Source organism: Amia ocellicauda, chromosome 10 (genome assembly GCF_036373705.1).
Source record: "Amia ocellicauda isolate fAmiCal2 chromosome 10, fAmiCal2.hap1, whole genome shotgun sequence".
Lineage (NCBI taxonomy): Eukaryota > Metazoa > Chordata > Actinopteri > Amiiformes > Amiidae > Amia > Amia ocellicauda.
This window is the reverse complement of record NC_089859.1, coordinates 43,199,972-43,220,175: the sequence shown is the minus strand read 5'-3', so window position 1 is coordinate 43,220,175 and position 20,204 is coordinate 43,199,972. Positions and strand designations below refer to the sequence as shown.

At 44.6% G+C, this 20,204-nt stretch overlaps 10 non-coding genes and 29 pseudogenes across 10 annotated transcripts; all 39 read left to right on the top strand.

The window, feature by feature from the left end:
• The first annotated feature begins 166 nt into the window (after nucleotides 1–166).
• On the top strand, nucleotides 167–285 carry LOC136761374 (uncharacterized; annotated as a pseudogene).
• Nucleotides 286–495: 210 nt separating this feature from the next.
• LOC136761458 (uncharacterized) lies at nucleotides 496–614 on the top strand (annotated as a pseudogene).
• A 224-nt stretch (nucleotides 615–838) lies between these two features.
• Nucleotides 839–957, top strand: LOC136761008 (5S ribosomal RNA). The gene has a single exon (XR_010820310.1). It is a non-coding gene; the product is annotated as a 5S ribosomal RNA (ribosomal RNA).
• A 210-nt stretch (nucleotides 958–1,167) lies between these two features.
• LOC136761691 (uncharacterized) lies at nucleotides 1,168–1,286 on the top strand (annotated as a pseudogene).
• Nucleotides 1,287–1,494: 208 nt separating this feature from the next.
• On the top strand, nucleotides 1,495–1,613 carry LOC136761903 (uncharacterized; annotated as a pseudogene).
• Nucleotides 1,614–1,828: 215 nt separating this feature from the next.
• Nucleotides 1,829–1,947, top strand: LOC136762435 (5S ribosomal RNA). The gene has a single exon (XR_010820634.1). It is a non-coding gene; the product is annotated as a 5S ribosomal RNA (ribosomal RNA).
• Nucleotides 1,948–2,163: 216 nt separating this feature from the next.
• LOC136761373 (uncharacterized) lies at nucleotides 2,164–2,282 on the top strand (annotated as a pseudogene).
• A 210-nt stretch (nucleotides 2,283–2,492) lies between these two features.
• Nucleotides 2,493–2,611, top strand: LOC136761218 (uncharacterized; annotated as a pseudogene).
• Nucleotides 2,612–2,836: 225 nt separating this feature from the next.
• On the top strand, nucleotides 2,837–2,955 carry LOC136762405 (5S ribosomal RNA). The gene has a single exon (XR_010820605.1). It is a non-coding gene; the product is annotated as a 5S ribosomal RNA (ribosomal RNA).
• Nucleotides 2,956–3,171: 216 nt separating this feature from the next.
• Nucleotides 3,172–3,290, top strand: LOC136760997 (5S ribosomal RNA). Its single transcript, XR_010820309.1, has one exon. It is a non-coding gene; the product is annotated as a 5S ribosomal RNA (ribosomal RNA).
• Nucleotides 3,291–3,500: 210 nt separating this feature from the next.
• On the top strand, nucleotides 3,501–3,619 carry LOC136761216 (uncharacterized; annotated as a pseudogene).
• A 226-nt stretch (nucleotides 3,620–3,845) lies between these two features.
• Nucleotides 3,846–3,964, top strand: LOC136760983 (5S ribosomal RNA). The gene has a single exon (XR_010820307.1). It is a non-coding gene; the product is annotated as a 5S ribosomal RNA (ribosomal RNA).
• Nucleotides 3,965–4,174: 210 nt separating this feature from the next.
• LOC136760864 (uncharacterized) lies at nucleotides 4,175–4,293 on the top strand (annotated as a pseudogene).
• A 215-nt stretch (nucleotides 4,294–4,508) lies between these two features.
• On the top strand, nucleotides 4,509–4,627 carry LOC136761238 (uncharacterized; annotated as a pseudogene).
• A 227-nt stretch (nucleotides 4,628–4,854) lies between these two features.
• On the top strand, nucleotides 4,855–4,973 carry LOC136761786 (uncharacterized; annotated as a pseudogene).
• A 209-nt stretch (nucleotides 4,974–5,182) lies between these two features.
• Nucleotides 5,183–5,301, top strand: LOC136762551 (5S ribosomal RNA). Its single transcript, XR_010820747.1, has one exon. It is a non-coding gene; the product is annotated as a 5S ribosomal RNA (ribosomal RNA).
• Nucleotides 5,302–5,512: 211 nt separating this feature from the next.
• Nucleotides 5,513–5,631, top strand: LOC136761413 (uncharacterized; annotated as a pseudogene).
• Nucleotides 5,632–5,839: 208 nt separating this feature from the next.
• LOC136761009 (uncharacterized) lies at nucleotides 5,840–5,958 on the top strand (annotated as a pseudogene).
• Nucleotides 5,959–6,174: 216 nt separating this feature from the next.
• Nucleotides 6,175–6,293, top strand: LOC136762159 (uncharacterized; annotated as a pseudogene).
• A 210-nt stretch (nucleotides 6,294–6,503) lies between these two features.
• Nucleotides 6,504–6,622, top strand: LOC136760754 (uncharacterized; annotated as a pseudogene).
• A 208-nt stretch (nucleotides 6,623–6,830) lies between these two features.
• On the top strand, nucleotides 6,831–6,949 carry LOC136761543 (uncharacterized; annotated as a pseudogene).
• Nucleotides 6,950–7,160: 211 nt separating this feature from the next.
• On the top strand, nucleotides 7,161–7,279 carry LOC136761419 (uncharacterized; annotated as a pseudogene).
• Nucleotides 7,280–7,505: 226 nt separating this feature from the next.
• LOC136760784 (uncharacterized) lies at nucleotides 7,506–7,624 on the top strand (annotated as a pseudogene).
• Nucleotides 7,625–7,836: 212 nt separating this feature from the next.
• Nucleotides 7,837–7,955, top strand: LOC136762262 (5S ribosomal RNA). Its single transcript, XR_010820468.1, has one exon. It is a non-coding gene; the product is annotated as a 5S ribosomal RNA (ribosomal RNA).
• A 209-nt stretch (nucleotides 7,956–8,164) lies between these two features.
• LOC136761282 (uncharacterized) lies at nucleotides 8,165–8,283 on the top strand (annotated as a pseudogene).
• Nucleotides 8,284–8,493: 210 nt separating this feature from the next.
• LOC136760713 (uncharacterized) lies at nucleotides 8,494–8,612 on the top strand (annotated as a pseudogene).
• Nucleotides 8,613–8,840: 228 nt separating this feature from the next.
• LOC136761623 (uncharacterized) lies at nucleotides 8,841–8,959 on the top strand (annotated as a pseudogene).
• Nucleotides 8,960–9,178: 219 nt separating this feature from the next.
• On the top strand, nucleotides 9,179–9,297 carry LOC136761177 (uncharacterized; annotated as a pseudogene).
• Nucleotides 9,298–9,514: 217 nt separating this feature from the next.
• On the top strand, nucleotides 9,515–9,633 carry LOC136761243 (uncharacterized; annotated as a pseudogene).
• Nucleotides 9,634–10,519: 886 nt separating this feature from the next.
• On the top strand, nucleotides 10,520–10,638 carry LOC136762118 (uncharacterized; annotated as a pseudogene).
• A 222-nt stretch (nucleotides 10,639–10,860) lies between these two features.
• Nucleotides 10,861–10,979, top strand: LOC136762132 (uncharacterized; annotated as a pseudogene).
• A 543-nt stretch (nucleotides 10,980–11,522) lies between these two features.
• Nucleotides 11,523–11,641, top strand: LOC136762005 (uncharacterized; annotated as a pseudogene).
• Nucleotides 11,642–11,863: 222 nt separating this feature from the next.
• On the top strand, nucleotides 11,864–11,982 carry LOC136760749 (uncharacterized; annotated as a pseudogene).
• Nucleotides 11,983–12,198: 216 nt separating this feature from the next.
• Nucleotides 12,199–12,317, top strand: LOC136761705 (uncharacterized; annotated as a pseudogene).
• Nucleotides 12,318–12,533: 216 nt separating this feature from the next.
• Nucleotides 12,534–12,652, top strand: LOC136762108 (uncharacterized; annotated as a pseudogene).
• Nucleotides 12,653–12,876: 224 nt separating this feature from the next.
• On the top strand, nucleotides 12,877–12,995 carry LOC136762463 (5S ribosomal RNA). Its single transcript, XR_010820662.1, has one exon. It is a non-coding gene; the product is annotated as a 5S ribosomal RNA (ribosomal RNA).
• A 214-nt stretch (nucleotides 12,996–13,209) lies between these two features.
• On the top strand, nucleotides 13,210–13,328 carry LOC136762650 (5S ribosomal RNA). Its single transcript, XR_010820844.1, has one exon. It is a non-coding gene; the product is annotated as a 5S ribosomal RNA (ribosomal RNA).
• Nucleotides 13,329–13,544: 216 nt separating this feature from the next.
• Nucleotides 13,545–13,663, top strand: LOC136760707 (uncharacterized; annotated as a pseudogene).
• Nucleotides 13,664–13,879: 216 nt separating this feature from the next.
• Nucleotides 13,880–13,998, top strand: LOC136761496 (5S ribosomal RNA). The gene has a single exon (XR_010820361.1). It is a non-coding gene; the product is annotated as a 5S ribosomal RNA (ribosomal RNA).
• Nucleotides 13,999–20,204: the final 6,206 nt, after the last annotated feature.

Here is a 20,204-nt window from a genome sequence, read left to right as displayed (position 1 = left end):
TCTGGAGGAGATATAATTGAAGAATTGTACACGTACTAGGCTACTTTCAACAGCCTTTGCTGCACTGATATTTTTCCCTCCATTTTTCTTTTTATTTTATTTTTTTGCTGGAAGTTCCGTCAATATCCGCAAGCCTTTAAGAGACATCATGCAGCCAGGCCTCTTGGCTTGTAGTCACACCGTCCTGAACGCGCCCGATCATATCAGATTTCGGAAGCTAAACGGGGCAGGGCCTGGTCAGTACTTGGATGTGTGACCTCCTGGAAATACCAGGTGCTGCAAGCTTTTTACGTCTCCTGGGTAACTTCATCGTAGCTCTTAATACTCTCTTTCTTTCTCCAGGAGATATAATTGAAGAATTGTACAAGTACCCGGCTACTTTCAACACCCTGTGCTGCACTGGTATATTTCCCTCTATTTTTCTTTTTTTTTTTTGCTGGCAGTTCCGTCAATACCCGCCAGCCTTTAAGAGACATCATGCAGCCAGGCATCTTGTCTTGCGGCCACACCATCCTGAACGCGCCCGATCTCGTCAGATCTCGGAAGCTAAACGGGGCAGGACCTGGTCAGTACATGAATGTGAGACCTCCTGGAAATACCTGGTGCTGCAAGCTTTTACGTCTCCTGGGTAACTTTATCGTAGCTCTTAATACTCTCTATCTGTCTGGAGGAGATATAATTGAAGTATTGTACACGTACCCGGCTACTTTCAAAACCCATTACTGCACTGATATTTTTCCCTCCATTTTTCTTTTTCTTTTTTTTTTTTTTTTTTTTTGCTGGAAGTTCCGTCAATACCCGCCAGCCATTAAGAGACATCATGTAGCCAGGCCTCTCGGCTTGCGGCCACACCGTCCTGAATGCGCCCGATCTCGTCAGATCTCGGAAGCTAAACGGGGCAGGGCCTGGTCAGTACTTGGATGGGAGACCTCCTAGAAATACCAGGTGCTGCAAGCTTTTTACGTCTCCTGGGTAACTTCATCGTAGCTCTTAATACTCTCTTTCTGTCTCCAGGAGATATAATTGAAGAATTGTACACGTACCCGGCTACTTTCAACACCCTTTGCTGCACTGGTATATTTCCCTCTATTTTTCTTTTTTTTTTTTGCTGGCAGTTCCGTCAATACCCGCCAGCCTTTAAGAGACATCATGCAGCCAGGCATCTCGGCTTGCGGCCACACCATCCTGAACGCGCCCGATCTCGTCAGATCTCGGAAGCTAAACGGGGCAGGACCTGGTCAGTACATGAATGTGAGACCTCCTGGAAATACCTCGTGCTGCAAGCTTTTACGTCTCCTGGGTAACTTCATCGTAGCTCTTAATACTCTCTATCTGTCTGGAGGAGTTATAATTGAAGTATTGTACACGTACCCAGCTACTGTCAACACCCTTTGCTGCACTGATATTTTTCCATCCATTTTTTTTTTTTTTTTTGCTGGAAATTCCGTCAATACCCGCCAGCCTTTAAGAGACATCATGCAGCCAGGCATCTCGGCTTGCGGCCACACCATCCTGAACTCGCCCGATCTCGTCAGATCTTGGAAGCTAAACGGGGCAGGACCTGGTCGGTACATGAATGTGAGACCTCCTGGAAATACCTGGTGCTGCAAGCTTTTACGTCTCCTGGGTAACTTTATCGTAGCTCTTAATACTCTCTATCTGTCTGGAGGAGATATATTTGAAGTATTGTACACGTACCCAGCTACTGTCAACACCCTTTGCTGCACTGATATTTTTCCATCCATTTTTCTTTTTTTTTTTTTTTTTTGCTGGAAGTTCCGTCAATACCCGCCAACCTTTAAGAGACATCATGCAGCCAGGCCTCTCGGCTTGCGGCCACACCGTCCTGAATGCGCCCGATCTCGTCAGATCTCGGAAGCTAAACGGGGCAGGGCCTGGTCAGTACTTGGATGGGAGACCTCCTAGAAATACCAGGTGCTGCAAACCTTTTACGTCTCCTGGGTAACTTCATCGTAGCTCTTAATACTCTCTTTCTGTCTCCAGGAGATATAATTGAAGAATTGTACACGTACTAGACTACTTTCAACACCCTTTGCTGCACTGATATTTTTCCCTCCATTTTTCTTTTTATTTTATTTTTTTGCTGGAAGTTCCGTCAATATCCGCCAGCCTTTAAGAGACATCATGCAGCCAGGCCTCTTGGCTTGTAGTCACACCGTCCTGAACGCGCCCGATCATATCAGATTTCGGAAGCTAAACGGGGCAGGGCCTGGTCAGTACTTGGATGTGTGACCTCCTGGAAATACCAGGTGCTGCAAGCTTTTTACGTCTCCTGGGTAACTTCATCGTAGCTCTTAATACTCTCTTTCTTTCTCCAGGAGATATAATTGAAGAATTGTACACGTACCCGGCTACTTTCAACACCCTGTGCTGCACTGGTATATTTCCCTCTATTTTTCTTTTTTTTTTTTGCTGGCAGTTCCGTCAATACCCGCCAGCCTTTAAGAGACATCATGCAGCCAGGCATCTTGGCTTGCGGCCACACCATCCTGAACGCGCCCGATCTCGTCAGATCTCGGAAGCTAAACGGGGCAGGACCTGGTCAGTACATGAATGTGAGACCTCCTGGAAATACCTGGTGCTGCAAGCTTTTACGTCTCCTGGGTAACTTTATCGTAGCTCTTAATACTCTCTATCTGTCTGGAGGAGATATAATTGAAGTATTGTACACGTACCCGGCTACTTTCAAAACCCATTACTGCACTGATATTTTTCCCTCCATTTTTCTTTTTCTTTTTTTTTTTTTTTTTTTTTTGCTGGAAGTTCCGTCAATACCCGCCAGCCTTTAAGAGACATCATGCAGCCAGGCATCTTGGCTTGCGGCCACACCATCCTGAACGCGCCCGATCTCGTCAGATCTCGGAAGCTAAACGGGGCAGGGCCTGGTCAGTACTTGGATGGGAGACCTCCGAGAAATACCAGGTGCTGCAAGCCTTTTACGTCTCCTGGGTAACTTCATCGTAGCTCTTAATACTCTCTTTCTGTCTGGAGGAGATATAATTGAAGAATTGTACACGTACTAGGCTACTTTCAACACCCTTTGCTGCACTGATATTTTTCCCTCCATTTTTCTTTTTATTTTATTTTTTTGCTGGAAGTACCGTCAATATCCGCCAGCCTTTAAGAGACATCATGTAGCCAGGCCTCTCGGCTTGCGGCCACACCGTCCTGAATGCGCCCGATCTCGTCAGATCTCGGAAGCTAAACGGGGCAGGGCCTGGTCAGTACTTGGATGGGAGACCTCCTAGAAATACCAGGTGCTGCAAGCTTTTTACGTCTCCTGGGTAACTTCATCGTAACTCTTAATACTCTCTTTCTGTCTCCAGGAGATATAATTGAAGAATTGTACACGTACCCGGCTACTTTCAACACCCTTTGCTGCACTGGTATATTTCCCTCTATTTTTCTTTTTTTTTTTTGCTGGCAGTTCCGTCAATACCCGCCAGCCTTTAAGAGACATCATGCAGCCAGGCATCTCGGCTTGCGGCCACACCATCCTGAACGCGCCCGATCTCGTCAGATCTCGGAAGCTAAACGGGGCAGGACCTGGTCAGTACATGAATGTGAGACCTCCTGGAAATACCTGGTGCTGCAAGCTTTTACGTCTCCTGGGTAACTTTATCGTAGCTCTTAATACTCTCTATCTGTCTGGAGGAGATATAATTGAAGTATTGTACACGTACCCGGCTACTTTCAAAACCCATTACTGCACTGATATTTTTCCCTCCATTTTTCTTTTTCTTTTTTTTTTTTTTTTTTTTTTTGCTGGAAGTTCCGTCAACACCCGCCAGCCATTAAGAGACATCATGAAGCCAGGCCTCTCGGCTTGCGGCCACACCGTCCTGAATGCGCCCGATCTCGTCAGATCTCGGAAGCTAAACGGGGCAGGGCCTGGTCAGTACTTGGATGGGAGACCTCCTAGAAATACCAGGTGCTGCAAGCTTTTTACGTCTCCTGGGTAACTTCATCGTAGCTCTTAATACTCTCTTTCTGTCTCCAGGAGATATAATTGAAGAATTGTACACGTACCCGGCTACTTTCAACACCCTTTGCTGCACTGGTATATTTCCCTCTATTTTTCTTTTTTTTCTTTGCTGGCAGTTCCGTCAATACCCGCCAGCCTTTAAGAAACATCATGCAGCCAGACATCTCGGCTTGCGGCCACACCGTCCTGAACGCGCCCGATCTCGTCAGATCTCGGAAGCTAAACGGGGCAGGACCTGGTCAGTACTTGAATGTGAGACCTCCTGGAAATACCTGGTGCTGCAAGCTTTTACGTCTCCTGGGTAACTTTATCGTAGCTCTTAATACTCTCTATCTGTCTGGAGGAGATATAATTGAAGAATTGTACACGTACCCAGCTACTGTCAACACCATTTGCTGCACTGATATTTTTCCCTCCATTTTTCTTTTTTCTTTTGTTTTTTGCTGGAAGTTCCATCAATACCCGCCAGCCTTTAAGACACATCATGCCGCCAGGCCTCTTGTCTTGCAGCCACACCGTCCTGAACGCCCCCGATCTCATCAGATCTTGGAATTTAAACGGGGCAGGGCCTGGTCAGTACTTGGATGGGTGACCTCCTAGAAATGCCAGGTGCTGCAAGCTTTTTACGTCTCCTGGGTAACTTCATCGTAGCTCTTAATACTCTCTTTCTGTTCGGAGGAGATATAATTGAAGAATTGTACACGTACCCGGCTACTTTCAAAACCCATTACTGCACTGATATTTTTCCCTCCATTCTTCTTTTTCTTTTTTTTTTTTTTTTTTTTTTTGCTGGAAGTTCTGTCAATACCCGCCAGCCATTAAGAGACATCATGCAGCCAGGCCTCTCGGCTTGCGGCCACACCGTCCTGAACGCGCCCGATCTCGTCAGATCTCAGAATTTAAACGGGGCAGGGCCTGGTCAGTACTTTTATGGGTGACCTTCTGGAAATACGAGGTGCTGCAAACTTTTTACGTCTCCTGGGTAACTTCATCGTAGCTCTTAATTCTCTCTTTCTGTCTGGAGGAGATATAATTGAAGAGTTGTACACGTACCCGGCTACTTTCAACAGCCTTAGCTGCACTGATATTTTTCCGTCCATTTCTCTTTTTTTTTTTGCTGGCTGTTCCGTCAATACCCGCCAGCCTTTAAGAGACATCATGCCGCCAGGCATCTTGGCTTGCGGCCACACCGTCCTGAACGCGCCCGATCTCGTCAGATCTCGGAAGCCAAACGGGGCAGGGCCTGGTCAGTACTTGGATGGGTTTCCTCCTGGAAATACCAGGTGCTGCAAGCTTTTTACGTCTCCTGTGTAACTTCATCGTAGCTCTTAATACTCTCTTTCAATCTGGAGGAGATATAATTGAAGAATTGTACACGTACCTCGCTACTTTCAACACCCTTTGCTGCACTGATATTTTTACCACCATTTCTCTTTTTTTTTTTTTGCTGGCAGTTCCGTCAATACCCGCCAGCCTTTAAGAGACATCATGCAGCCAGGCGTCTCGGCTTGCGGCCACACCATCCTGAACGCGCCCGATCTCGTCAGATCTCGGAAGCTAAACGGGGCAGGAACTGGTCAGTACTTGAATGTGAGACCTCCTGGAAATACCTGGTGCTGCAAGCTTTTACAACTCCTGGGTAACTTCATCGTAGCTCTTAATACTCTCTATCTGTCTGGAAGAGATATAATTCAAGTATTGTACACGTACCCGGCTACTTTCAACACCCTTTGCTGCACTGGTATTTCTCCCTCCATTTCTCTTTTTTTTTTTTGCTGGCAGTTCCGTCAATACCCGCCAGCCTTTAAGAGACATCATGCAGCCAGGATCTCGGCTTGCGGCCACACCATCCTGAACGCGCCCGATCTCGTCAGATCTCGGAAACTGAATGGGGCAGGGCCTGGTCAGTACTTGGATGGGAGACCTCCTGGAAATACCAGGTGCTGCAAGCTTTTTACGTCTGCTGGGTAAGTTTATCGTAGCTCTTAATACTCTCTTTCTGTCTGGAGGAGATATAATTGAAGTATTGTACACGTACCCGGTTACTTTCAACACCCATTGCTGCACTGATATTTTTCCCTCCATTTTTCTTTTTCTTTATTATTATTTCTGGAAGTTCCGTCAATATCCGCCAGCCTTTAAGAGACATCATGCAACCAGGCCTCTCGGCTTGCGGACACACAGTCCTGAACGCGCCCGATCTCGGTAGATCTCGGAAACTAAACGGGACAGGACCTGGTCAGTACTTGGATGGGAGATCGTCTGGAAATACCAGGTGCTGCCAGCTTTTTACGTCTCCTGGGGAACTTCATCGTAGCTCTTAATACTCTCTATCTGTCTGGAGGTGTTATAATTGAGGAATTGTACACGTACCCGGCTACTTTCATCAGCCTTTGCTGCACTGGTATTTTTCCCTCTATTTTTCTTTTTTTTTTTTGCTGGCAGTTCCGTCAATACCCGCCAGCCTTTAAGAGACATCATGCAGCCAGGCGTCTCGGCTTGCGGCCACACCATCCTGAACGCGCCCGATCTCGTCAGATCTCGGAAGCTAAACGGGGCAGGACCAGGTCAGTACTTGAATGTGAGACCTCCTGGAAATACCTGGTGCTGCAAGCTTTTACGTCTCCTGGGTAACTTCATCGTAGCTCTTAATACTCTCTTTCTGTCTGGAGGAGATATAATTCAAGTATTGTACACGTACCCGGCTACTTTCAACACCCTTTGCTGCACTGGTATTTCCCCCTCCATTTCTCTTTTTTTTATTGCTGGCAGTTCCGTCAATACCCGCCAGCCTTTAAGAGACATCATGCAGCCAGGCATCTCGGCTTGCGGCCACACCGTCCTGAACGCGTCCGATCTCGTAAGATCTCGGAAACTGAGTGGGGCAGGGCCTGGTCAGTACTTGGATGGGTGTCCTCCTGGAAATACCAGGTGCTGCAAGCTTTTTACGTCTCCTGGGTAACTTCATCGTAGCTCTTAATACTCTCTTTCAATCTGGAGGAGATATAATTGAAGAATTGTACACGTACCTGGCTACTTTCAACACCCTTTGCTGCACTGATATTTTTACCACCATTTCTCTTTTTTTTTATTTGCTGGATGTTCCGTCACAACCCGCCAACCATTAAGAGACATCATGCAGTCAGGCCTCTTGGCTTGCAGCCACACCGTCCTGAACGCCCCCGATCTCATCAGATCTTGGAATTTAAACGGGGCAGGGCCTGGTCAGTACATGGATGGGTGACCTCCTGGAAATGCCAGGTGCTGCAAACTTTTTACGTCTCCTGGGTAACTTCATCGTAGCTCTTAATACTCTCTTTCTGTCTGGAGGAGATATAATTGAAGAATTGTACACGTACCCGGCTACTTTCAAAACCCATTACTGCACTGATATTTTTCCCTCCATTTTTCTTTTTCTTTTTTTTTTTTTTTTTTTTTTGCTGGAAGTTCCGTCAATACCCGCCAGCCTTTAAGAGACATCATGCAGCCAGGCGTCTCGGCTTGCGGCCACACCATCCTGAACGCGCCCGATCTCGTCAGATCTCGGAAGCTAAACGGGGCAGGACCTGGTCAGTACTTGAATGTGAGACCTCCTGGAAATACCAGGTGCTGCAAGCTTTTTACGTCTCCTGGGTAACTTCATCGTAGCTCTTAATACTCTCTATCTGTCTGGAAGAGATATAATTGAAGTATTGTACACGTACCCAGCTACTGTCAACACCCTTTGCTGCACTGATATTTTTCCATCCATTTTTCTTTTTTTTTTTTTTGCTGGCAGTTCCGTCAATACCCGCCAGCCTTTAAGAGACATCATGCAGCCAGGCGTCTCGGCTTGCGGCCACACCATCCTGAACGCGCCCGATCTCGTCAGATCTCGGAAGCTAAACGGGGCAGGGTCTGGTCAGTACTTGGTTGGGTGACCTCCTGGAAATACCAGGTGCTGCAAGCTTTTTACGTCTCCTGGGTAACTTCATCGTAGCTCTTAATACTCTCTTTCAGTCTGGAGGAGATATTATTGAAGAATTGTACACGTACCCGTCTACTTTCAACAGCCTTTGCTGCACTGATATTTTTCCCTCCATTTTTCTTTTTTTTTTTTGCTGGAAGTTCGTCAATATCCGCCAACCTTTAAGAGACATCATGCAGCCAGGCCTCTCGGCTTGTGGCCACACCGTCCTGAATGCGCCCGATCTCGTAAGATCTCGGAAGCTAAACGGGGCAGGGCCTGGTCAGTACTTGGATGGCTGACCTCCTAGAAATACCACGTGCTGCAAGCTTTTTACGTCTCCTGGGTAACTTCATCGTAGCTCTTAATACTCTCTTTCTGTCTGCAGGAGATATAATTGAAGAATTGTACACGTACCCGGCTACTTTCAACACCCTTTGCTGCACTGGTATTTCTCCCTCCATTTCTCTTTTTTTTTTTTGCTGGATGTTCCGTCAAAACCCGCCAACCATTAAGAGACATCATGCAGCCCGGCCTCTTGGCTTGCAGCCACACCGTCCTGAACGCCCCCGATCTCATCAGATCTTGGAATTTAAACGGGGCAGGGCCTGGTCAGTACTTGGATGGGTGACCTCCTGGAAATGCCAGGTGCTGCAAGCTTTTTACGTCTCCTGGGTAACTTCATCGTAGCTCTTAATACTCTCTTTCTGTCTGGAGGAGATATAATTGAAGAATTGTACACGTACCCGGCTACTTTCAAAACCCATTACTGCACTGATATTTTTCCCTCCATTTTTCTTTTTCTTTTTTTTTTTTTTTTTTTTTTTTGCTGGAAGTTCCGTCAATACCCGCCAGCCATTAAGAGACATCATGCAGCCAGGCCTCTCGGCTTGCGGCCACACCGTCCTGAACGCGCCCGATCTCGTCAGATCTCGGAATTTAAACAAGGCAGGGCCTGGTCAGTACTTTTATGGGTGACCTTCTGGAAATACGAGGTGCTGCAAACTTTTTACGTCTCCTGGGTAACTTCATCGTAGCTCTTAATTCTCTCTTTCTGTCTGGAGGAGATATAATTGAAGAATTGTACACGTACCCGGCTACTTTCAACAGCCTTTGCTGCACTGATATTTTTCCCTCCATTTTTCTTTTTTTTTTTTTTTTTTTTTGCTGGAAGTTCCGTCAATACCCGCCAGCCTTTAAGAGACATCATGCAGCCAGGCGTCTTGGCTTGCGGCCACACCATCCTGAACGCGCCCGATCTCGTCAGATCTCGGAAGCTAAACGGAGCAGGACCTGGTCAGTACTTGAATGTGAGACCTCCTGGAAATACCTGGTGCTGCAAGCTTTTTACGTCTCCTGGGTAACTTCATCGTAGCTCTTAATACTCTCTTTCTGTCTGGAGGAGATATAATTGAAGTATTGTACACGTACCCAGTTACTTTCAACACCCTTTCCTGCACTGATATTTTTCCCTCCATTTTTCTTTTTTTTTTTTTTTTTTTTTTGGATGTTCCGTCAATACCCGCCAGCCTTTAAGAGACATCATGCAGCCAGACATCTCGGATTGCGGCCACACCGTCCTGAACGTGCCCGATCTCATCAGATCTCGGAAGCTAAACGGGGCAGGACCTGGTCAGTACTTGAATGTGAGACCTCCTGGAAATACCTGGTGCTGCAAGCTTTTACGTCTCCTGGGTAACTTTATCGTAGCTCTTAATACTCTCTATCTGTCTGGAGGAGATATAATTGAAGTATTGTACACGTACCCAGCTACTGTCAACACCCTTTGCTGCACTGATATTTTGCCATCCATTTTTCTTTTCTCTTTTTTTTTTTTTTTTTTTTTGCTGGAAGTTCCGTCAATACCCGCCAACCTTTAAGAGACATCATGCAGCCAGGCCTCTTGGCTTTTGGCCACAACGTCCTGAACGCGCCCGATCTCGTCAGATCTCGGAAGCTAAACGGGGCAGGACCTGGTCAGTACTTGAATGTGAGACCTCCTGGAAATACCTGTTTCTGCAAGCTTTTACGTCTCCTGGGTAACTTTATCGTAGCTCTTAATACTCTCTATCTGTCTGGAGGAGATATAATTGAAGTATTGTACACGTACCCAGCTACTGTCAACACCCATTGCTGCACTGATATTTTTCCATCCATTTTTCTTTTTTTTTTTTTTTTGCTGGATGTTCCGTCAATACCCGCCAACCTTTAAGAGACATCATGCAGCCAGGCCTCTTGGCTTGTGGCCACACAGTCCCGATCTCGTCAGATCACGGAAGCTAAACGGGGCAGGGCCTGGTCAGTACTTGGATGGGAGACCTCCTAGAAATACCAGGTGCTGCAAGGTTTTTACGTCTCCTGGGTAACTTCATCGTAGCTCTTAATACTCTCTTTCTGTCTGCAGGAGATATAATTGAAGAATTGTACACGTACCCTGCTACTTTCAACACCCTTTGCTGCACTGATATTTTTCCCTCCATTTTTCTATTTTTTTTTTTTTTTTTCTTGCTGGAAGTTCCATCAATTCCCTCCAGCGTTTAAGAGACATCATGCAGCCAGGCCTCTTGGCTTGCAACCACACCGTCCTGAACGCGCCCCATCTCGTCAGATCTCGGAAGCTAAACGGGGCAGGGCCTAGTCATTACTTGAATGTGGGACCTCCTGGAAATACCTGGTGCTGCAAGCTTTTTACGTCTCCTGGGTAACTTTATCGTAGCTCTTAACACTCTCTTTCTGTCTGGAGGAGATATAATTGAAGAATTGTTCACGTAACCGGCTACATTCAACACCCTTTGCTGCACTGATATTTTTCCCTCCATTTTTCTATTTATTTTTTTCTTTTTTTTTTGCTGGAAGTTCCGTCAATACCCGCCAACCTTTAAGAGACATCATGCAGCCAGGCCTCTTGGCTTTTGGCCACACCGTCCTGAACGCGCCCGATCTCGTCAGATCTCGGAAGCTAAACGGGGCAGGACCTGGTCAGTACTTGAATGTGAGACCTCCTGGAAATACCTGTTTCTGCAAGCTTTTACGTCTCCTGGGTAACTTTATCGTAGCTCTTAATACTCTCTATCTGTCTGGAGGATATATAATTGAAGTATTGTACACGTACCCAGCTACTGTCAACACCCATTGCTGCACTGATATTTTTCCATCCATTTTTCTTTTTTTTTTTTTTTTGCTGGATGTTCCGTCAATACCCGCCAACCTTTAAGAGACATCATGCAGCCAGGCCTCTTGGCTTGTGGCCACACAGTCCCGATCTCGTCAGATCACGGAAGCTAAACGGGGCAGGGCCTGGTCAGTACTTGGATGGGAGACCTCCTAGAAATACCAGGTGCTGCAAGGTTTTTACGTCTCCTGGGTAACTTCATCGTAGCTCTTAATACTCTCTTTCTGTCTGCAGGAGATATAATTGAAGAATTGTACACGTACCCTGCTACTTTCAACACCCTTTGCTGCACTGATATTTTTCCCTCCATTTTTCTATTTTTTTTTTTTTTTTTTCTTGCTGGAAGTTCCATCAATTCCCTCCAGCGTTTAAGAGACATCATGCAGCCAGGCCTCTTGGCTTGCAACCACACCGTCCTGAACGCGCCCCATCTCGTCAGATCTCGGAAGCTAAACGGGGCAGGGCCTGGTCATTACTTGAATGTGGGACCTCCTGGAAATACCTGGTGCTGCAAGCTTTTTACGTCTCCTGGGTAACTTTATCGTAGCTCTTAACACTCTCTTTCTGTCTGGAGGAGATATAATTGAAGAATTGTTCACGTAACCGGCTACATTCAACACCCTTTGCTGCACTGATATTTTTCCCTCCATTTTTCTATTTATTTTTTTCTTTTTTTTTTGCTGGAAGTTCCGTCAATACCCGCCAGTCTTTAAGAGACATCATGCAGCCAGGACTCTCGGCTTGTGGCCACACCGTACTGAATGCGCCCGATCTCGTCAGATCTCGGAAACTAAACGGGGCAGGGCCTGGTCAGTACTTGGATGGGAGACCTCCTGGAAATACCAGGTGCTGCAAGCCTTTTACGTCTCCTGGGTAACTTCATCGTAGCTCTTAATACTCTCTATCTGTCTGGAGGTGTTATAATTGAGGAATTGTACACGTACCCTGCTACTTTCAACAGCCTTTGCTGCACTGATATTTTTCCCTCCATTTTTCTTATTATTATTTTTTTTTGCTGGAAGTTCTGTCAATACCCTCCAGCCTTTAAGAGACATCATGCAGCCAGGCCGCTTGGCTTGCGGCCACACCGTCCTGAACGCGCCCGATCTTGTCAGATCTTGGAAGCAAAACGGGGCAGGGCCTGGTCAGTACTTGGATGGGAGACCTCCTGGAAAAACCAGGTACTGAAAGCTTTTTACGTCTCCTGGGTAACTTCATCGTAGCTCTTAATACTCTCTATCTGTCTGGAAGAGATATAATTGAAGTATTGTACACGTACCTGGCTACTTTCAACAGCCTTTGCTGCACTGATATTTTTCCCTCCATTTTTCTTTTTTCTTCTTTATTTTGCTGGAAGTTCCGTCAATACCCTCCAGCCTTTAAGAGACATCATGCAGCCAGGCCTCTTGGCATGCGGACACATTGTCCTGAACGCGCCCGAACTCATCAGATCTCGGAAGCTAAACGGGGCAGGGCCTGGTCAGTACTTGAATGTGAGAACTCCTAGAAATACAAGGTCCTGCAAGCTTTTTACGTCTCCTGGGTAACTTCATCGTAGCTCTTAATACTCTCTATCTGTCTGGAGGAGATATAATTGAAGAATTGTATACGTACCCGGCTACTTTCAACACCCTTTCCTGCACTGATATTTTTCCATCCATTTTTTTATTTTTATTTTAATTTTATTTTTCTGCTGGAAGTTCCGTCAATACCCGCCAACCTTTAAGAGACATCATGAAGCCAGGCGTCTTGGCTTGTGGCCACACCGTCCTGAATGCGCCCGATCTCGTCAGATCTCGGAAGCTAAACGGGGCAGGGCCTGATCAGTACTTGGATGGGAGACCTCCTGGAAATACCAGGAGCTGCAAGCTTATTACGTCACTTGGGTAACTTCATCGTAGCTCTTAATACTCTCTTTCTGTCTGGAGGAGATATAATTGAAGTATTGTACACGTACCCGGCTACTTTCAACACCCTTTGCTGCACTGAAATTTTTCCATCCATTTTTCTTATTTCTTTTTTTTTGCTGGCAGTTCCGTCAATACCCGCCAGCCTTTAAGAGACATCATGCAGCCAGGCCTCTTGGCTTGCGGCCACACCGTCCTGAATGCGCCCGATCTCGTCAGATCTCGGAAGCTAAACGGGGCAGGGCCTGGTCAGTACTCAGATGGGAGACCTCCTGGAAATACCTGGTGCTGCAAGCTTTTTACATCACTTGGGTAACTTCATCGTAGCTCTTAATACTCTCTTACAGTCTGGAGGAGATATAATTGAAGAATTGTACACGTACCCGGCTACTTTCAACACCCTTTGCTGCACTGATATATTTCCCTCCATTTTTCTTTTTTCTTTTCTTTTTTGCTGGAAGTTCCGTCAATACCCTCCAGCCTTTAAGAGACTTCATGCAGCCAGGCCTCTTGGCTTGCGGCCACACCGTCCTGAACGCGCCCGATCTCGTCAGACCTTGGAAGCTGAACGGGGCAGGGCCTGGTCAGTACTTGGATGGGTGACCTCCTGGAAATACCAGGTGCTGCAAGCTTTTTTCGTCACTTGGGTAACTTCATCGTAGCTCTTAATACTCTCTTTCAGTCTGGAGGAGATATAATTGAAGTATTGTTCACATACCCGGCTACTTTCAACACCCTTTGCTGCACTGATATTTTTCACTCCATTTTTCTTTTTTCTTTTTTTTTTTGCTGGAAGTTCCGTCAATACCCGCCAGCCTTTAAGAGACATCATGCAGCCAGGCCTCTTGGTTTGCGGCCACACCGTCCTGAACGCTCCCGATCTCGTCAGATCTCGGAAGCTAAACGGGGCAGGGCCTGGTCAGTACTTAGATGGGAGACCTCCTGGAAATACCTGGTGCTGCAAGCTTTTTACATCACTTGGGTAACTTCATCGTAGCTCTTAATACTCTCTTTCTGTCTGGAGGAGATATAATTGAAGTATTGTACACTTTGTCTTAGGGACAGTCTGGCTAGCAGTGACTGAGTGGTTGACAGACGACAAGCAACGGAATGTACGTGCTCTGTGATGTCATAGCAGTCAGCTGAGAGAGGCTCGTGATGTCATCGCTGAGCTGTCTGTCTGTCTGTCTGTCTCTCTCTCTCTCTTTCTCTCTCTCTCTCTCTCTCTCTCTTCCTCTCAATTCAATTCATTTGTATTGTCAAAGCAATTGGACATACATACATATATATATATATATATATATATATATATATATATACATACATACATACATCCATACATGCTAGAAAGTCATTACTATGTTATCTTAAAGGCTAACTAAGCAGAACATATATCATTATAGAACAGAGTTCATAGGTCAACACATGGTTTTAGGGAACAGGCACGTAGGTCATACCGTTTGACAATGTCTCCAAGGTTCTCATCGTAAATAACAAACAGAAATCAAACTATCTTCTGGGCTGACCTTCTAGCTTGACCGTATCTTTCTTAAGTATACAAGAGAGAAAAACAGGTGTAAGAAAATAATTTCTAATTTTCCTTCTACACATATATACATACATACATACATATGTAGCGTTATGTTGGGTGTATTTGGATAAGAGCATTTGGGCTCTGAGCTGAAGCACTGATCTAAAGAAGACCTCTCCCCCCCCAAAGTTATCAGATTTCCTTAGCTCATCAGCTTGGAACTGGTTTGCATCAAAGTGACAGTTTTGGGGAGGATGGCACCGAGAAGAGGCCAAATAGTTTGGAATTCTGCTATGAGATGTCTGGAGAAAGGGGCCTGTAGGTGATAAAAACTCTTTGAAGTGGATGAGAGCCGAAATCCCGACATAGAGCTACGAACCCAGGCCAACCGGCATTTCCAAAAGATGGCATGGATTGACATCAGTCATAAATAAAGCCTCCCTCCAATAGGACACTGGGGGCTGAAACCGAAATCCAATCTCAAGAACTCAGGGACCAATCACCTACTGATCTGACAGACTATAAGGAACAGCGGACAGTCTTTCTCTCTCTCTCTCTCTCACCTGAACCAGAAACTCGCTGCCACAGCTCAACCTGTAGCTCTGTTGCCAGAACCGGAATCAGAAACCAACCAAGTCTTTGCCGGCAACAGAAGAGTTAAACTATGAGAAGGAGATTGAGCGAAGAATTATTTTAAAGGACTTTATTAAATAAATAACTTCACAGACCCACCTGATCAGTGGAGTTTTACAGCTGGACAATTGACTAAGTCGACTGAATACGAAAGTGTCAGTCACTTAAATAGCTATTTGAGTCTTAAGAAACTTGACCCTTGGAACAAACAGGGCCCTGCTTTCCTCAAAGACTTCGTCTTCAAGTAACTACGGTGGAACCATGCTTACAAAGAAGATTTTGTGCACAACCTTGGAGCCTTCAAACCAATGGAAAATCTGTTTGGAAACGACTCTACATTCCCGAAACCCCAACTTCCAGGTGCATCGACTGAGTGGAAGTTCTTGGACAAAGCCGAACCGGACTGCCTTTGTTCCAAACCACACGGACCTCGTGCCGTGTGCTGTTATCTGAGCCCGAAGCCAGAGAGGCCTCTCTGCGACGAAGTTCACATAAGTTTAACAGTTTGGAGTTTGTGATTCATGACATTTGAGAAATCAATTAGAAATGTTAATCTGTGATTCATAACTCTAGAATGTGTAATATCATTTAGTTTTCTTAAATATAAATGTGAGTTGCATTAAACTGTTTTGTTGATAATTTTAGAAATAAAATCTGTCAACGCCGAGAAATATCTTCTCATTCCTGTTTAACTGTTTAGTCTGAAATTGACACAAGTTAATAGACATTAGATTATTGGTGGCCCTGCCTATCCTTAATCATTGAATAATAATCAGTTAAGGGAAATTGTGGTAACAAATAGGATCTTTCTCGGCACCTAAACGTAAATGAGACTGATATATATATAACGAGAAGTTACCTGACATAAATACTAACCTGCGTAGTTATTTAATGTCTGACTAATAATACTAACGAGAGACTCACCTTCGTCTTACTAACCGGTGTTGTAGTCAATGTGTTTATAACCTTTTTTGTTTAACGATTTGTTAAACGGAATGTACGTGCTCTGTGATGTCATAGCAGTAAGCTGAGAGAGGCTCGTCATGTCATCGCTGAGCTGGCTGGCTGGCTTTCTGTGTGTGTGTGTGTGTGTGTGTGTGTGTCTCTCTGTCTGTCTGTCTGTCTGTCTCTCTCTCTCTCTCTCTTACTCTCTCTCTCTCCCTCTCAATTCAATTCATTTGTATTGTCAAAGCAATTGGACATGCATACATACATACATACATATATATGGAAAATAAACAATATGTGTACATCTCTTTCTGCATTAGTGGTGCCCTCACAGATGTGCAAGTTACATGACAGACAGACAGACAGACACACACACACTTTCACACACAGACAGACAGACACAGACACACACAGAAACACACACACATACTTTGACAGACAGACAGACAGACACACGCATATTATGGGTCTTTGTTGGGTAGTGAAATGGGTAGCATCAGTCGCAGTGTGGGTAATGTCAGGGAGCCAATCATAGTCCCCGTTATTTGCATATCGTGGCGCAAAGCATTCTGGGAAAAGCAACTAAACACGTTTAGTCATGTATTTGTCCATAGTTTACACATGAGATGAAAGAGACAGTATGACGTATTGAGCACCTGGGATTCCTCATGTGTATGTGAGGGGCAGAGGAACCGGATCCCAAGTGTGCGTCCCAGGTGCTATAGGTTTCAAAGCATGCAGGGGAATAGGCACCCCACCCTGACACTTAAAGAAGACTGGATAGGGAGATATAAATAGCAATGGGGAGACTCTTGTACTTGGTGTGGCTCTATCCATATAGTGGGGCCAGCAGCCACTTAGCAGGTGCAGCAATAGAAGCTCAGCCTGGGGAGACTGGATTTAGCATTTCCTCTCCATTTTGATAACTATCCATAATCATTTCTGCAAAATACTTCTATGATACCTATGTATGTTTTTTACTTGTACTATATTATACTATCAAGTATCAGTGTACACATACAATGTGACCTGTTACATTAATACAGAGGCCACGGAAGGCCAGATCACTAATAGCCACTGTCCCCTGATATTACACTTTTTTACAATCACTTTGGCACTCATTTCAGAACCTTGATGTCATTTTTCAAAACTCTAGACACTAAACTCACACCCGATGATCAAAATGCACATTTTTCAAAACTCTAACACTTTTTTACAATTGCTTGGATACAATACACATCAACCTCAGATCATTTGTTCATTGAACTAAAATGACACAACTTAACATCAAAGTATTACCATTTCAAAATGCAATTCACACATTACATCTGAGATCACTGTCTATTCATTTCATTACAAAGATCTAACTATCAATTGATACAGCTGCTCAAAATGATAAGTGACTGTTGCATTACTCTTAATGCATAATTTTATGGAAACTGACAAACAATATTCCATGTTTCGATCATGAAAGTTTCAGGATAATGAGATCCATTGACATCAATAAACGAGGAGCATGAACCAGTTGGACTACATTATCTATGGATGTAATATTTCATCATCATTCATCATCATGTAGCACTTTTCCACACCATGTTTGCAGTGTGGAAGGAAAGTTAGAAATTCTTTCTCTAATACCTGTTTTTCTCTCTTGTATACTTAAGAAAGATAAGGTCAAGCTAGAAGGTCAGGCCAGAAGGTAGTTTGATTTCTGTTTGTTATTTACGATGAGAATCTTGGAGACAATGTCAAACAGTATGATTGAAGTGCCTGCTCCCTAATCCATGTGTTGATCTATGAACTCTGTCCTATAATGATATAAATTCTGCTTAGCTAACTTTTAAGATAACATAGTAATGACTTTCTGATTATAACCAGCTCTTTGATTTTTGTGTATAAAAGCTCTGACTGTTAAAATGAAGGCAGAGCGACTTTGGGATCTACTTGAGTCACTGTTCCTCTCCACGCTGCGTGTATTAAAGGCATTGCAACTAACGCTCCAACCTGGTTGAAGATGATTGTTCTTCCACATCAGATTTGACATTACTGTATGTATGCAGGCCCTTGTAATTGCTTTTCCAATACTGCCAACTGGTTATTGATGATTGATTTCACATTGTGGTACGAGTATCGAGTGAATTGAGTGCTATCCACCCCAGCAACACAGTGATAACATGGAGCCGGCAAGTCATCCAGGTCACAATAGAGGTCAAGCAGTGGGAGGAGGAAGACGTGGTGGTCAAAGGAATGGAAGGGGACATGCACCCCTTCTGAGAGGTGGTCGTGGGCCTCGTCATAGAGGAGGGCTTAGGCCTCACCAGAGAGGCAGCCATGGGCCTCATTTGAGAGGTGTTGGGGGAACGTGGTAGAGGACAAGGCCACGGACCAGACAGCGGCAGCAACAGCAAATAGTGTCCAGTGAAATCCGAGAAATAGTTGTAGAGCATGTTGTAAATCATGGCATGACCATGACTGAGGCAGCTACAATGATTCAATCAAACCTCAGAATCAACTCAGGATCAACTGTGGCCTCAATCATCAGAAATTTCCGTACTGAGAAGCGGCAAGTCTTCAGCATGCACTAAACATTAGGCTACTCTCAATTGTCAAATGACTGTATACTGCATACCAATGTGTAGCACAGAGTATAGTGTGCCTTTTGAAAGAAATGCAGACAGAGTGAAGCAGCTGATGACTGAGTATGTTCAGGTATGTTCAGTTTCAAGATGCCTCTTGTGAAAAATGGTTGTGAGAACCTGAACCTGAACACAGGGCTGATGGAAATTCAGAAGTACAGTAATCAATCCTTTGTTTTACACTAAGCCAGGTGAGGAACACTGCAGTTGACATTTTACTGTAGTTTTGTTCTTTTTTGTAGCTAATTATTGTTGCATGGATTCAAAGAAACCTATGGTGTGATTTGATTGTATTGCATCAATACATTTCAGATTTTGTTCAATGATTCCACTGTGTCTGTAGTATTCTCTCTACTAGTCCTTTTACAGTGATGTATTTATGTGTAGTACCATAATGAAACATGTATCACATATTTTGTACTACAATATTTAATGATTGTACGAACAACTACACAGTGAAACTATCGGTATCTTCTGTGTGGGTGATCTAAATAAATGTTACTATGGTATTTCATGATAAATGAATTATTTGAACCAACAAGTCTGCAAGTGCAAGGTTTCTTTAAAGATATGAATGCACAATGCAATGTTTTGAACATTGGACAGCCTGTGTTACAAGTGATGACCGTTTTGAGTTTTGTGTCTAGAGTTTTGAAAAATGACATCAAGGTTCTGAAATTAGTGACAAAGTGATTGTAAAAAACTGTATATTCATCCTATTTAATGTGCTCTTTTAAAATGTACTTTTCTTTTTTATGTTGCCATTTCTGTTCTACCAATGTTTCAGTTGTTAGCCAAAGATTGACAGAGTACATCTCATACACACAGGCCAGACAGCAAGGATTTCTTTTTGAAATTCAATTACAAATGCTGCATGAACTCATCAATACGATTAGAGCTCCTGAAAGCAATATAACTAACTCACTCTACAGCATCTCATTAGCAGTGAAAAGAAACCAAGAAAGTTGGGACAGTCGACTGTTTACCACTATGTAACATCACCTTTTCTTTTAATAACACTTATTAAGCACTTGGGCACTGAAGACACCACTTGGTTAAGTTTAGCAAGTGGGATTTCCCCCCATTCATCCATTATGCATTTCCTCAGCTGCGCAACTGCACAGGGCCTTCGTTGTCTTAATTTGCACTTCATAGTGCGCCACACATTCTCAATTCGGAGACAGGTCAGGACTGCAGGCAGGCCATGCTAGCACCCGCACTCTCTGCCTACGCAACCATGCGCTTGTAATCTGGGCAGAATGTGGTTTGGCGTTATCCTGCTGAAAAATGCAGGGATGTCCCTGGAAAAGACGATGTCTGGATGGCAGCATATGTTGCTCCAAAATGTGTACATCTCTTTCTGCAAAAATGGTGCCCTCACAGATGTGCGAGTTACATGACAGACAGACACTCATACACACTGTC